At 43.5% G+C, this 16,883-nt stretch overlaps 1 protein-coding gene across 2 annotated transcripts in view; it reads right to left on the reverse strand.

Annotated features, from left to right (window-relative positions):
• Positions 1 to 16,883, reverse strand: part of TMEM266 (transmembrane protein 266) — a 117,257-nt gene extending 100,374 nt beyond the window's left edge. For both annotated transcript variants that reach the window (XM_058542156.1, XM_058542155.1), the window contains exon 1: positions 16,830 to 16,883. The gene's annotated coding sequence lies outside the window, so the exon portion shown is untranslated. The remainder of the gene's footprint in view (positions 1 to 16,829) is intronic.

A 16,883-nucleotide genomic window follows, 5' to 3' on the forward strand; every position in this document is an offset into this window, starting at 1 on the left:
GGGTTCTTTCAAATCCACAATTACAATTTGTTTATTCCCATAAAAACTAATACCACCTGTATTAGATTTCTGTGGCTGCTGTAACAAATTACTACCAACTTGGTGGCTTATAGAAATTTATTCTCTCACAGTTCTGGAGGCCAAGGGTCCAAAATCAAGGTGTTGGTAGGGCCGTGCTCCCCGTGAAGTCTCTGTTCCTTGCCTCTTCCAGTTTCTGGTCACTCCAGGTGTTTCTTGGCTTGTGGCTGCATCACTACAATCTCTGCCTCCCTGGTCACATTGTTGCTTCCTTCTGTTCTATGTGTGTCTAGTCTACCTCTGTCTCTTTCTTTTATAAGGACGCTTGTGATGGTACCTTCAGCCCACTGATAATCCAGAATTATCTCCTCATCACAAGATCCTTAATTTAGTCACATCTGCAAAGACCCTTTTTCCAAATAAGGTAATATTCACATGTTCCAGGGATTTGACGTGGATATCTTTTGGGGGGCCATTTTGGGGCCTACCACACCACAATTTGTGGATTTTGAGGACTGGGACCTATCTCTCTTGATATGTCTTCAGTGTCTTGCACATGAATTAGACTGAATAGATAAATTAAGGCAATTTTACTTCCAAATTCTAAGGCACCTCACTACCACCATATACTATCAACATTCCTCTAAAAGGTTATTCAGAATCTTGATCACACAGGCCTCTCAAGCACAGGCCAACATGAATGGGTTTCATATGTACATGATTCGATGTGAATTATCTCTGACAACAAATCCATCTCTTCAGGCCAATCTATCAGTATAAATTGTAATCACAATCACCATCATCTTTGACTATGATATCAAATACATTGCATGATTATATTTCGCCCTACCTGTTCAAATCCTTTCTACTTTTTGAAGCCCTGCTAATGCCCTAGCTTCCTGGGAACACTCCATGACATTTTCTTACCCTTCATACCTTCTCATGAGTCTACCTTCCATTGAGGTCTTCCTGCCCTCCCTGTGGGAATCACTTCTGCCTGGGACTTGGTAAGCTCTTCCTGAGTGGGATTTTCTTTCTCGAATAAGACTCAATGCATATAATATACTATATTGTTGGAATTTTGTTAAATAATTGTTGGATGATGAATGTAAGGGTAACTATGATTGTTAAAGCACAAATCAGAGTCCACACCAAAACAAGACTGCTCTCTATTCTGAGGCAGGAAAAAAACACCTGCTTCCTTGGAGGGTCCAAGAGAAGAGAAAATACTCATTTGGGTCAACTGATTTAAAAAAAACGGTCATTTTAGATGACCGTTTCCTGGAGGATGAGATGTTTAACATTCGGCTAGAAGGGAAATTTCTCTTACATAACTAGAAACTGGTAAGACAGTCAGGAAATAAGAGAGATGATTTTTCCATCAAGAAATAAGGCATGGATCTTTCAGGAAGGAAAGTTAGAGGGTCCAAAGAGCCTTCTTCTCCTGACAGGACTTGGTGAAGAATTTGTGTAGACAAAATATAACCCCAATTTCAAAATGTATGTGAATAAACGAGAAAAGAACCCTAACAATCAAAAAACTCAGAATGGGCCAGCCCCGCGGCTTAGCGGTTAAGTGCGCGCACTCCGCTGCTGGCGGCCCGGGTTCGGATCCCGGGCGCGCACCGCCGCACTGCTTGCCCAACCATGCTGAGGCCGCGTCCCACATACAACAACTAGAAGGATGTGCAGCTATGACATACAACTATCTACTGGGGTTTTGGGGGGAGAAAAATAAAATAAATAAAAATTAAAAAAAAAAAAAAAAAAAAAACTCAGATTGACATTCCTATATACCTCAAGTCTCAGACTCCTAAGCTGTTCTGAGGGCAAGGGCTGTGGTGTGATTCATTTTGGTCACCCTCAGGTCCTAGAAGAGTGTGAGGCACACAGAAAGCATTTGATAAATGTCAGCTGAATTAATGAAGCAATAAAATGAAGGAGAATTGCCTGATTCAGGAGTCCCCAACATCATCAGTTAGACACAGATCCTGGTGACGGGAGCCGCATCTCAAATACAAGCCACGACCTTCGTGGTGCTAAATACAACGCTCAACCTCTCAGCTGCATTAGACACAACTGATCACTCATTCCTCCTTCTTGAAACACTGTTCTCTCTGCTTTCAGGAGACCACACCATCTGATTTTTCTCTCCCCTCATTGGCTGTTCCCTCTCAGTTTCCATCCAGGGTCCTCCTCCTCCTCCTGACCTCTAAATGTTGACATGCCCCAGGGCTCATTACTCAGACCTCCTATCTTATCCATCTATCCTCTCTGCCAGGGCCTAGGTGAGCTCATTCAATGTCATGGCTTAAAATGTCATCCACACATGCTGTCTCCAAAATTTCTATCTCTGGCCCCATCCTTTCCCCTGAAATTCAGACTTGCATATCCAACTGCCTACTTGACATCTTCAATTACACATCTATTAGATGTGAAACCTAACATGATTGACACAGAACTCTTCATTTCCCCTCACCTAAAATCTACTCCTGATCCATCTCCATCTCAGGAAATGGTAATTTCATCCTTTCAGTTACTCAGGCCAAAAACTTCGAAGCCAACCTTGACTCGTCTCTTTCTCTCCCACCCCACATCCAACCTATCAGCAAATTCCACTGGCTGTACCTTCAAAATATATCCAGAATCCAACCACTTGCCCCTGCTTCCACTGAGAGCCCCCTAATCCAAGGCACCATTATCTCTCACCAGGGTGACTGAAAGAGCCTCCTCACTGCTCTCTGGTTTCCTCTCCTCCCCCCTCCAGTCTATCTCTGTACAGCAGCCAAGTGAACCTTCTGAAACAAACTAAGTCATGTCACTCCTCTGCCCTCAACTCTCCAAAGGTGTCCCAGTAAATTTCAAATGAAATCCAAATCTTCATTATGGTATACAAGGCTCTCCAAGCTATCTCCCTTTCCGGGTTTATTTCCTATCCCCTTAATCACAGCACTCTCGTTACACAGGCTCCCTTGCTGTCCTCAGCAAGTTCTTAAACTGAACATAGAATACTTTAAAATAGATTATAAAATACAATATAAAGAGGAAATTTGTGACATCAATAACATAAAATGCACGTGGGGGGTGTGGAGCGGTAAAGAAGTAGAGTTTTTGTGTGCCTTTCGGGAGACCACACCATCTGATTTTTCTCTCCCCTCATTGGCTGTTCCCTCTCAGTTTCCTTCCTGGGTCCTCCTCCTCCTCCTCCTGAACTCTAATGTTGACATACTCCAGAGCTCATTACTCAGACCTCTTATCTTATCTATCTATCCACATAGGCACTGTGCTATGTCTTTATATATCTTGTCTGCAAATTTTTAATCTTCACCTGTTGAGAAGTGTGAGCTATGTCCTCTCTCCTTGATCCTAGGCAGACTCTGTGATTCGACCAAGAGTACAGCAGAAGTGACACTCTATGACTTCTAATGCTAGGTCATAAAAGGTCATGTACCCTCTGCCTGGTTCTTTTGAGAGGCTTGCTCTGGGGGAAGTAAAAGTCTGACTACTCTGAGACTGACATCCTGGAAAGGCCAAGTGGAGGTACTTCAGTCAACAGCTCCAGCTGAACTCTCACCACATGGGTGAACCAGCTTGGATGTCCAGCCCAGTTAAGCCTTCGGATGTCTGCAACCCCAGCCAACATCTGACTGCAACCACATGAGAGACCTCTAAGGAAGAACCATCCAACCAGGCCTGTCCCTGATTCCTGACCTACAAAATTATGAGCAAAATAGAATGGTTGTTTTAAACCACTACATTTTGGGATAATTTGTTATGCTGCAATAGTAACCATAACATCCCATTTGAGAAATGTTAGCCCGACTGGGACATTAAAAAGAAAGGAAAAACAAAACAAAATAAAACTTACACTCATCATGGTGATAGTGTTGTGTTTTTTTTTTTTAATTTTATTTATTTTTTCCCCCAAAGCCCCAGTAGATAGTTGTATGTCATAGGTGCACTTCCTTCTAGTTGCTGTATGTGGGACGCGGCCTCAGCATGGCCGGAGAAGCAGTGCGTCGGTGCGTGTCCGGGATCCAAACCCGGGCCGCCAGCAGTGGAGCGCGCGCGCCCAACCGCTAAGCCACGGGGCCAGCCCGGTGATAGTGTTTAAGTACATAGAAAATCTGGAAATAAACCATATATGTCACTAGCTATGGGCCCCAAACTTCCCCTTGAGTGTCATCAATTTCATCTCCACAGGAATTGGACAAGAGGCCTTTAACCTAAATATAGAAGCATTCAGATTTTCAAATGCAGACTCAGTTAAAAATGTGGATGCTACCTGTCTGACACAGGCCAATCATGCTGCAGATGAACCAACTGTTGCAAAAACTCTGAATATCTCTACAATGTGTCATTTGATAATGTGGCATCTTTTGACACAGACCAAGCTACAGAGCTGCCTAGAGTGTATAATTAAGGGTTTCGGATGTACTAAGGTTTTCTCCTGCCAAATGCCATTCATCTATGCTTGACTCTTCCAACAAATATAACTGAAGTACAATTTGTAAAGCAAGCTCACTGTGTGAATTATTTTGTCCTGCTGTTTTAAGGCACTGTGTGGTTCAGAGTAGAGAAATCATTCTGGGATCCCTAAACCACAAAGCCCAATCCCATCATTTGACAGGAAAGGATGCCAGGACCCAGAAGGGTAAAGCGACTTGTCGAGAGTTACACTCCTAATTTGTAGAACAGCTGGGGCTGGACTCCAGGAATCCTGATGCCTTGGTCCGATGCTTCTTTTCAAAACTTGGAATGCTATCTTTGGAAAAGGAGAGTAACAATTAACAGTCTGAATGTGGTTACAATTAAAAATAGCTTTATTTCTCTCAAACCTTTGTCTTCAAACAGATTCCATAGCTTTCTGGTTACTCACACTTGCAAGAACCACCTCATTTCAGCAAATGAGACTAATTTTCAGGTGTTGAAAAAAACTTGTCTAGTCTAAATCAAGTCTCCAATCTCACATCCAGCTCAAAGCTCCTCCCCTCCTCTGATTTAGACTGACCCACAGCTCAAGGTCTTGCAATGGGTAAGGGGACAAAATCTGCTTTTTCTCTTCCTCCCCTTCCTCCATTGCTTCTGGCTTCCCAGGGTCAGTGGTGGGCCAGGGTGGGTGCAGGATGGGGTGCAAGGACTGGAATAAAGGGGCTAGAGTCTTCACACTTGGTGGTTTGAAGATCTCCCTTGGCTGACATCATTCTCCGTGTTGGTGTCCAAATGCTAAATGTTCTATGGGATGCAGCTATGGCTTCTGAAGAGGCCTTATGGGAATCTCCATGGGGTCTGAGTCAGGGGCACCAAACTGAGGTGCTCTGGGAGCACTCTCCTTTGGCTGGGAGGAAACACTCCTCCCCCTGCCCCCATCGGGAGAAGTAGGGACAAACCACTGCACTCTCCCTCACACTCTGCCCAGTGAATCAACTCTCCTTGAACGTCTATCTTTTCTTCACACAGGCGATATAGCTGAGTGATGGTGGCCAATATGTTCAACCCTTTGTATAAACCTTGAGGGGTTGGGCGTAGCTATTTCCCTTTAGAAGGTGAGGAAACTTACCACCTAGCATCTTCACAAAATATCCCATTCAACATCCTGTTACAGGAGTCCTGAATGTTATTTGCAGGAAGGAGCTACTTCTGACTTTTGGAAAGGCTTGAAATTATACAAAGAGGAAGCTGCAGGGAAGATCCTGGGAAGAGAAAGGGATCTACCCATGGACCGCTGGGAGGGGCTGCCTCCAAAGACAAACCCTGTCACCCTATGGAATGTCAAGAATTATGAGGAAAGGTCTCTGAGGGGAGCTGCTTCCATGGGACCAACCAGATTGGGTGTGTCAGGATAAGACAAAATCCTGGCTCTGTCCTTCACCTACTCTGTGGCACTGACTGGGCCCTTTCCTCCTTCTGGGCTTCAGGTTCCCCATCTGTAAAATAGGCAGATGGTGAATAATTGGCATTTTTGGCTGCCTGGCATTGGAGTACCCTCTCTTCTTGGAGGAATCCTAAGACGGGTGGTAGGCAAGCTCCCCGCTCTCCCATCATGGAAGCCCAAGAGGGAGCCATAAATTTTCTCTCCCTACCTCTCCCTTGTAGCTACAGCATGGAAATGTGACCTGGGCTCAGCCAAGGACTTTGAATCCTTAATAAGAATGCAAATGTCTAGCTGCAGTAGAATGAGAAGTCCAGGGGTACGGCAGTGAATGCTGACTGGGAGTGGTCAGCCCAGAGCAGTATAGGAGTTCCCAGTGCCCAGAGTCCTCTAGCTCACCACTGCTTATTTTCTGAGCCTAGATCTCCAGCCCCCCGCGATTCTGCAGAAATGTCACGTTCTTCTGTCATGGATATTTTAGCTTGGCTCACAAGACCCATTTCAGTCCCTTTCTCTCCTGTCTCCTTCTGCTCTAGAGGCTAGAAAGCAAAATACTTGAATTCCCAGCTCCTTTACAGTAGAAGTGGTTGTGTGAGATGGTTCTGATTAATACAATATAGGAATAAGTCTCTTTGCCAACATGAAGGCAAAACCTGGAGAGGAAGAGGCTTTTGCACTTCACCTTTGTTCTTCCTCCTTCCTCCTGCCTGGAACACAGATGAAATGCCTGGAGGTGAAGCAGCCGTCTGTGACCATGAAGAACAAAATGCTAAATAGAACCTCAGCTTCTGATGACATCCCTGAGCAGCAAGACAAGCCTGGACTGCTGCCTCTAGACTTATTACACAATAAAAATAAGTTATCTACCTATTTAAAGCCACTGTTTTTCAGACTTTGTTACTCTCAGATAAACATATTCTTTTGTGATATATTTTCAATAAAATCAATAAAAGTTGAGTTGAGAATGATATTTACATTTGTAAAACATTTTGTAGTTTATAAACTGCTCTGTTGTTTACCACCAGATACTCTCACTGGTACCACAAGCTTTCTTTTAGCTCTGATATTTTGTCCTTAGAAGAGGACATTCCTCTTACTAGGCAAACATATCAGCCACAGCTTTTACAACTCAACAAAAAAGAGCTGGCATTTTGCTCTCAGTTGTTCCTTGAGATGATATCCCACTGAACCAGGCTCCCTATCTCCTCCTGCCTTCTCTGTCCACTGATTCATTCCCTAAAGCCAAGAGCCAATCCTCCTACCTGAAACCACTTAGCCTACTGCTACCTCACAGAGGTACCTTGTGGACTAGATGGTCGACTTACAATTTTCAGAGGCAGATAGATTCCTGCTAACCAGACAAGGTCTGGGTTGAACATGAGATTTATATTTGTAAAGTATTTTGTAGTTTAGAAACTTAAACTGTCTGTTTTTGTACCATCCCATCGATCCTCACAACAATCCTGAGATCAAGAGGGCAAGTCTAAGGGCCCTGATGCTTAGAGAAGTGATGAGCCACAGGCTGTAGAGATAATAAGAGCACTACATAAGCCAGCGTGGAAAGGAGAACGCACATTGGACTAGGAGTCAGGAAACCTAGGTTCTACATTCCAGCTCTGCCAGTAACTAGTAGCTTGACTTTGGGCAAGTTGTTTACCTCTCTGGGTCCAGTTTCCTTATCTGTATAATGAGGTTGCTGGATGTATCAGTTAGCTTGGGCTGCCATAACAAAATACCATAGACTGCATGGCTTAAACAACAGAAATTTATTTTCTCACAGTTCTGGAGGCTGGAAGTCTGAGATCGGGTGCCAGTATGGTCAGGTTCCGGTGAGGACTCTTTTCCTGGCTTGCAGAAGGCTGCCTTCTCGCTGAGTCCTCACTCGGTGGAGAGAGAGAAAAAGAAACTTCTTTTTCTCTCTTCCTCTTCTTATAAGGCCACAGTCCTATTGGATTAGGGCTCCATTCTTATGACCTCATTTAACTTTAATTACCTCCTCAAGACCCTATCACCAGATACAGTCACATTAGGGGTTGGGGTTTCAACATATGCATTTCTGGGGGACGTAATTCAGTCCATGGCATTGGACATGATCTTTGGAGTTCCTTCCATTTGTCAGCACAAGTCTGGAACATTAAAGATGCTCACAATTATCTGTGGAATGAGTGATTCTACCGTGCCTCCTTGATTCAAGAAACTGCACAAGGCTTATTTCTAGACTATTGGGTAGAGAGCACCTTGGGGGTCTTCTGTGTACGCTTTCCCTTTTCAAAGGCAATTAACAAGCCAAAGGTGATTTCTGGCCAAAGCAGATCTCTCCCAAGGTTGGAGCCTTAATGTTTGTCAGAAAGCAGTGTATTTAATTGTTACTTTCAGTCTTTGGGTGTGGCATGCAATTTGTGCTACTGCATTTAGAAAGAACATAATGATGACTGTCAATTGGAGGTGGGTTTTAAATCACAAGTCTACAGCTAAATTTTCTAATAGCCATGAAGATTACTGAGCAATTGTGGCCTTTCATCAAAGCACAAAGTACTCTGTCATTCCTACTTCATGGTGGAAGCACCTAAAAGTGCTGTTTTAGAAGAGCTTTGTGGTCAGAAGCAGCCTCTGGTGAGGAGAGCTGGCCTACCTCAAGTCAAATATAATTTCCTCCAATGGTAATCAACTAAGATTTTTCCAGAAATATTATTTTTGGTTTACTATATTTATTGTCAAAGGCCTAAAAGTATTTTGGGCACTTAAATACAATTCCAATAAAAACACTACAAGGATGATAGTAACAGCCCAGAATGTGTTGTTACATTCAGACTTGAGACCTTTAGGAGTAGGATGGTCTGAATTTCTGTAACTTCTTTATTTGTTTACATCTCCTTATTTATGATATAATCTATAACTGATTATAGACACTAAATTTTCTCTCCCTATGTTAGTAATATCAAACCCAAATTTACATTTCAGTAGCTATTATAATCTTCATTTTCACTTGATGCAAACCGTCCAAATTCTGGTATTCTATAAACTGGGAGGATGCTGAGTTTTCTCGAATAGTCCTATAGAGCAGTGGTTCTCAATTGGGGCAATGTTTGGAGATATTTTTGGTTATCACAACCGAGGAAAGGAGTGGTAGTACAACTGGTGTCTAGTGGGTAGAGACCAGGGATGCTGCTAAATATTCTACAATGCTCAGGACAGTCCCCACAGAAAAGAATTATTCCACCCAAAATGTCAATAGTGCTGAGATTGAAAAACCCTACTATAGAATCTCAAGACGCAAAGAACACAGTCCTTAAGGTTTCTAGGGTTAGAGAGGAGAAGTTGATCTATTGGTAGCACAACTCTATGACTCTTCATGACCTCAAGACACTGCAGAAACTGATGGAAATCAGTAGAGTAGGAGACAAGTAGGCTGGTCTTTGTCATGCCAACACAGAACACCTGTAAGGGGTTAATTTTTATTTTAAGCAGGCAGCGCCTCCTTTGACCTTCACTCAACTTCAACGTCCTCTTTACCCGGGTAGCAAGGAGAAAGCAAGCAGCACTAGAAGATAGTGGCCCAGGACCAGAAGAGTTTAAAGATTTGCCACGTACACCCTCAGAGCTCATTTTACTTGGGAGGAATGGCATGAGGACAGAAAAGAGTTCCAAACACTTTACAAAATCCTAATAGCTTCCTAGGTTGGTAAGATTTCAAACTCCTTTTAAAAAGCATTAAATTACTCCTTGCACTCCCATTTTGTTAATGATTTCTATACATCCCTCCTCATTCCAGAAAGGTTCTGAGGTGGTTAACTCTTCCTGTAGGGTTGACTCGATTTTCCCATGTAGAGCTTACATGGGCTTTAGGACTGATCAGTACAAGTTTCCGTTTAGGAGGAAAAAGGATTTTGGAAGGACCAACAAAAACTATAATGTTTTTGCAGTTAAATAATATGAGTTAAATTCCTACTATGTGTAAAATATAGTGCTAAATGCTGAGGAGAATATTTTCAAAAAGTATAAATCACAGCTGGTGTCCTTAAGTAATGTGTCTGCCTCTAGAGAGATAGGCTCGGTGCCCAAGGGAGGATGTCTTCCATTACAAGGCAGTCTGTGCTCAGTGCCTCCAGGCAGGCACAGCCCTCAAAACTCCTTCCCTCCTCTGGCCAAGGAAGGAGGGGCAGAGCAGGAAGGGGTGAAGGTGGTCCACCAGTGGGGACTACATGGACAAAGGCTCAGAAGTGAGCACACACTGGGAAGGGTCAGGGGCAGTAAGTAAACTAATTGGGAGCTAAAGTTAGGGTTTTATCCTGCTGACATTTACTGACTGCTTACTCTTTACTAGGCATACTCATTTAATCCTTTTCCTGACAGCCCTATGATGTAGCTACTCTTCTTCCCATTTTACAGATGAAGAAACTGAGCCTCAGGGAGGGTTAAATAACTCACTCAAAGTCACACAGTTAGCAAGTGCTAGAGCCAGGATTCAAACCCTGGGCAGAGCCCACACTCCTAACCACTTCTCCAGACAGTCTTTCAACAGAACAAGAAGGATGAGAACAGAGGAAAGACCAGACGCCTTAGGAAGGAGCTGCCAACAGAGAGCATTTCAAGGAGTAGAAGTCAATAGGGTCAGATGTTGCTGAGCCATCAGGAAGGAAATCTGAGAAACAGCCATTGGATTTGTGATCGGGCAATCACAGGTGACCTTTAAGAGTTCTGTTTCAGTAGAGGGGTGGGGACAGGGGTTCGTTGTAGGACATCAAGAGGGGGGAGTGATGGCAGATAGAGTCCTGGGTAGAAATTGACAGTGAAAGGACAGGGAGAGATGGGAGAGCAATTTCCAAGCTTTTCTTTTGAGACTATGCCCCAAAACAATGGAATGTTTTCTTTATTTGAAGAATTACAATACGTTTCTCCCTGTTCTTTTGTTTCGAAGGGCAAAACCAACAAATTTTAGTAGTCATGGTTAAAGGAGAACAAGCAAGTGTCATAGAAATTGTTTTTTTTAAAAAAACACTGCATCAAATTCAGGTAAAATACAAAGATCTAACTATTTCAAGGGAAACTGTTATGGGGGAAGGTTACTTAACCTTGTACATTGCATTGGCTAAACATAATGGTAATTCTGTGACTAGGGTACGAGACTGTGGGGGAATTATGGATGAAATAACTTGCTTCGGACTTGTTTTGAGCCAAGAGAGAGCAGCCGAAAGCACTGCATGCATTATGGCTTAAGACCGAAATCCAGAGAACAGCTGCTTGATTGCAGCCTGGACTTCCAAAAACCTGGGCTGCAAAGGGCAGAAATACTTTATTAAAATTCTTTGTTTTAATGAGCTGTAGGAACTCGAGTTACCAGCCCCTATCCTAGCTACTGAGAAGTTTCTGTTACAAATCAAAAGCAGTTTTAGGGAGGCTGCATTTTTTTGAAGGGGAATTCTCTCCTGGAGGATAATTCAGATCGCCTAGGGCAATTAAAGCCACCTAGGAGGAGGAGAGGAGAGGAGAGGAGGAGGAGGAGAAGGAGGCCTCCCTGTGGCTGAGGAGCAGTGTCCCCGAGACTTCAACCCATAACTATTAACTTCCTCCAGTATCCCAGTGTACTCAATTCTAAAGTGTTCTAATGTTGAATTAGTCCCCCAAATGCCCATCATTTTGCTGCATCCCAAGAACTACTGCAAACAAGAGATGTATGAAAGGTAACCAGGAGTCTGGAACTACTTGGGCCAAAAGAATCTCAGGCTATGATGCTGTTGGTACGTGCTTCCTGCCAAAACTCAGACATACAGGGTAAGTGCTTTGGCAATGAACTCTCACACCTTGGCTTAAACAGGGAAGACACCAACAGGTATTGAATCTTTAAAAAATGCAACAGGCTCATGCTAGTAGTGCAGTGATTAACCTGCCTGGGTGAGTATCCATAGATTCCTTTTCCTTTCTAGTGACTCAGGCCACTCGGCAAGTTGGTGGAATCTGGCATCTCCTTCTTTGGAAGTCTTCAAAAACATTATGCACTCCAAATAGAGGGAACCCACACAGGTCTCCCCTCCATCCCAGGCCACCTCCCCATGTACCTTTTGCTGCCTTGTCACATACTCCAGCCCTCAGGCAACTTTCCTGGGCTGACTCTGCCTGGGAGATTCCTCTCTCCCCAACAGCGACTCAAGAATAAGACAAGATCTCTCCCAACTCTCCTCCACTTTTCCTTGCTCTTCCTCCAAACAGACATATTGAGAGCTGTTGCATTTTAGAGGTTTCACTGCTCGCTCCGGGGAACTGTAAGGGCTAACAAAAACAAGAAGTGCGGGAGGCTGGAAAGATTCAAGGATGCCACAGTGACTTGCCAGTTCTTTTCCACAGCACCAGGGTTAAGGGAGAGAACAAAAAAGACAAAATCTCTGGGCTCTGGAGCGTTCATTCCCTGGGAAAGATGGACAATAAATCTAACAACTTATTTATACAGTATGTGAGGAAGGGCTATGAATAAAAGCAAAGCAGGGAGGAGGGACAGGAACGCCTATGAAAGGGCATGCAGTTTTAAAGGAGTGGTCAGATTTTGAGCAAAGTAGAAAGGAGGTGAGGGAGCAAACCATGCAGGTATCTGTTGGAAGACCACTCCAACAGAGAGAACCACTAGTTCCCTGAGGCACATGGGACAGCATGGAGGCCAGTGTGGATAGGCAGACGCAGAGTAGGATGGGCAGCCAGAGAACTATGGGGCAGAGCTCTCTTCATCCTGCAATCAGAGCAGTAAGAAGGAAAAAGCACAGAGCTTGAGCTGCACTGACCTAGGCCTGAATCTCAGCTCTGCTCCTTATGTCATGTACCTTGGGCTCCCCTCTCCTCATCTATAAACCATTGACCACAAAGAGTCATTGCAAAGGGTTAAAGAAGGTACCGAATGTGAAACTACCTAACACAGGACACAGCTCATGCCGAGTTCCTGCCCATCACACATTAGTTCCCTTCCTCTTCCCCTGGTTACAGGGCTCCTCTCCTCTAGCTCCCATTGTGGCCAAATAAAAGGTGTCTAGAAGTATGCCATTCAACGGCCTCCAAGAGGTCCAGGATATATTACCAAGTACAAGAAAACAAACTGCAGAACAGTATGCATCTGTGTATAATATTGTTGGCAAACTAACATTTTAGTATCCACATTCAAAAATCTGGAGGAATCCACACAAAACTATTAATGTTGATCATTGTTAATGGGTAAGATTCTAACTTTGACCTTTTACCTTCTATATTTATGAAATGTTTGAACACTACAATAAATACATATTACATTTGCAAGCAGAAATCACAATATAGGCTAGTGTTGATGCAGAAAAAGTGGTTTCCTGGTTGTCTTCTGTATCAATACAGAGTAGCCTCCATTCCACCTCACACCCAAGGCCCACCTGGTGTGACCTAACTTAAGGAACCCTTATATCTTTTTTTTTTTTCCCCACTGAGGAAGATTCGCCCTGAGCTAACATCCGCTGCCAATCTTCCTCTTTTTGTATGTGAGCCGCTGCCACAGCATGGCCACTGACAGATGAGTAGTGTATGCCCAGGAACCGGGGCTGGCCCCCTTACATCTTCTACATGGAGAAACTGGATGCAAACAGGGCCAAAGGGACTACAGGGTTCACAGATGAGACCTGAACCACAGGCAAAGGTCCTATGGTGGGTGTGCCTGGCCAGCATCTGTGAACTCTGACTGGTTCAGTTTGGAAAGGGGATGGATTAATTTGTGGGTTATGAACCACTTTCTAAATAAAATTAAAATCCTTGCTATGGCTGCCACCAAGGAGGGAAAAAGAGAATGATGAAAATAAAGTATTTCACAGTAAGCTAACTGTGAACTTCTTTTATGATTCAAGATTGTTGACACTGAAAAAAGTCTCACTTTAAAGAATATTAACTTAAGAAATACTACAAGAAAAAACACATTTCACAACTAAGTAGCTTAAAAGGTCATTCAAGGAAAGATACATATGCCAGTTCCCAGTGTCTTACTCAACAATGCATTAAAATGTGCTTACAAGCAGTCACTGCAATGCATGCTAGTTATATAGCTTGCAAAAATTTTAGTTGCTCCCCACCACCTCCCCCCCCCCAAAAAAAAGACACTTGGTAGGAGAATAAAAAAATAATGCTTAAGTGTCCATAGTTGCCCATATGGCTTTTTCCCAGTTTAAACATGCTTCAAGAAAAAAAATACATAGTCCAGAAACATTTTTACATTCCTCCAATTGACTATGGCACCAAAAAGGGTGCTCAGCTCTGCATTAAATAAAATTCTGCTTGAAGGCAAGAGTAGACTAGTCTACTTCTTGGTTGTTTTTTAATTATGAGATTTCTGACTGAAGATAGTGATGCTCCACACAGCAAAACTCATTTCCTCCCCAGAAATCAAGTGATACCTCTCTTTGCTTTCTGCTTCTTTCCCAGTAACATCAAAACTCAGTCTTGAGTTTATCTGATCATAGACTGGAAATCTCCAGGGCAGAAAGACTCCATCTCAGCATTTCCATAAGCACTGGGGAATGCGCTCTTCCAAAACCGAGTGTTTTCTGTGAGGCAAAATGGCTATACAAATTGCTTTACTCTCAACAGAACACAGTAAAATGAAAAAAGTAACATCATGGTGTTCTAAAACCAGTCATATCGCCCAAGGAAGAAAACAGAGCTTGTAAATTTACAAGAGAGTCATATTTCCTACCTAATATTATTCATCAATTTATAGTTAAAAGCTGTAACTTCCATGGGATATAATTTTCAGATAATCCTTTATACTTACCTATACCTTTCTCACCACCATCTCAAATATGTAACCTGAGCATAAAAGTTTGTACTTTTATGGGTGAATTTTCCATTGATACAACTACAGCAATTTCTAAGTCTATGAGAACTGCTAGGAATGTGTAGCAAAATCCAATATCTGCATTATAATAACGCACTTGCAAAAAAAGGTTAAATATACATCTATAGTTGAATGCACAAATTCCAAGACTTTCAAATGAATAATTGCTACAATCGTAGAGAGACTGGAATGTGGTCCACGGCTGGTATCTTCAGCCCATTAAGGCACTCACAACACTGTTGTTCTTATGACTGGCAGTGAGACCAGAAGACAGTGGGCAGAGTGACAAGAAGACTGGAGTGGGATACGATAATGAAAAACATGAGTGATTCGGTCTACCTGATGTGCATATATTTTATAGATTTAAATCTGAAGGGAAACAACTTTTTGAACTTAACTTCTTGTTTGGCAGAGTTAAACAGAAGCATGCTTGGACCCCATTTTTATAGGCTCAGTGCCACCTCAAAAAATTCCACATAGACCCATTCCAAAACAACAGTTTCTCTTACTGGAAAGCCACAAATGTTGGTGTGGAATCTATGAAATAGAAAATTGGATTCAAGCCTGTGCTCATGCATAAGCTTGACCTTAAAGAAAATGGAAACGGAACGGCAACACCAGGGTTAAAGGCTACTCTCAAGGTTTCCCCACCCCCAGCAATCAGATGCACTTGAGTTTGCATCCTTATCTTGTCCCTGACTGTGTGACCTTGGGCAAGTTAGCTAACCTTTCTAAGTCTTAGCTTCTTCATCTTCAACATGGAGATAATAGGTTGGTTTTGAGGATTAAATGAGATCATGCACAAACAGCTTTTTGCTCAGGACCTGGCACATATGAGCTTTTAAGAAATGTGTCCTTCTCATGATTAGATGTGGCATGCTGACTATAGTTTAGAAGCAATTACAGTCCTGCTGCCATTTCCCAACATCTTGTGATAACCATTTTCATTTTATGTTTCTAGCTTTGACTATTCTTTTCATTACAGTATTTCGGGAAAAAAAAAAGAAAGAAAGGTAACTAGTTACATACATCCCACTTTTTGGACTGTTGCTTGAAGCAAGGTGAAAAGCTAGGGAAATAGGTAACATATACATTGAAGAGAAATTCAGTCTTTATGATATGACGTTATAAGTGTATGTAACTTCAAATCATGTAATTTCATGATGCCCCCTATAACATAGGGGGCATCAAACCATAGTGTAGGTTTTATTTTAAAAGAAACAAAAGCCAAGCAGTATTAAAGCAGATAGAGGGAACCAATATGGGCCTATCACTATCTCAGTATTAGTGACTGAAACAGAGATTGGTGGGCTATATTATGGGGGATTTCATGGGGTCTGACTTCCAACAGGTGGCAAGCTTTAGTCATCTTCAGATGTAAAACCTTAATGAGTTTGAGTATGCAAGTCTCGGTGATTCTGTTCAAGGCCTCCTCTCGGCAATGAAAGGAAACAATTTTCTGGGTTTAAGCCTCCCTGGCAAGTTAGCAAGCAGGGAACTGTCTGCCGTAGCTGGCACCTGTCCCCTGGACGGGATTCTGGCCTGACGGTGAAAACCCACCATCCTTTCCTGACAGTCCATCCTACCGCTGTGGTGCCTCCTGACAAATGGGGGAAGCCCACTAGGAAGCGGTCACTACCAACCAAGCCACAAATCCCCAGGGTGTGGGATTTCCACCTCAATACCACGCCTGAACACCGAAAATAGGCGCCCGCTTGTTATACTGCAATGGGATTCCCCTCAGCAGCAATCCTCCTTCCTCCCCCCGCAGCTTGCATGTTTTATTAATAAATGCAAGATGGCACACGGAGGCAAAGAATGGGAGGTAAGGCATCTGCAGCTGGACCCGAACCAGGGCAGTTTGCAAAAATAAATAAGAAGCATGTGACAAGAAGCAGATTCCCCAGGCTGGAGCTGAAGCCCTGGGCTGCCCCACGCACCCTCGCCTTGCTCCCCTGGCCAACGGGGATGAAGGTCAGTGGTAAGATCCCAGCCCTCCGGGGCACGCACCCTGCAAACCCTGACCGGCCCCCACGCCCGCCCCGGCCACAGGACCGGGGCAGTGAGGCAGGCGAAGCCCCGGCCACTGCCGGCTGCGAGGACACATACCTGCTGCTCGGGCTCGGGATTCGCTCGGCTCTGCAGCGGCGCCGGCCGTGGCTC

This window comes from Diceros bicornis, chromosome 5, assembly GCF_020826845.1.
Source record: "Diceros bicornis minor isolate mBicDic1 chromosome 5, mDicBic1.mat.cur, whole genome shotgun sequence".
In the NCBI taxonomy this organism is placed as follows: domain Eukaryota; kingdom Metazoa; phylum Chordata; class Mammalia; order Perissodactyla; family Rhinocerotidae; genus Diceros; species Diceros bicornis.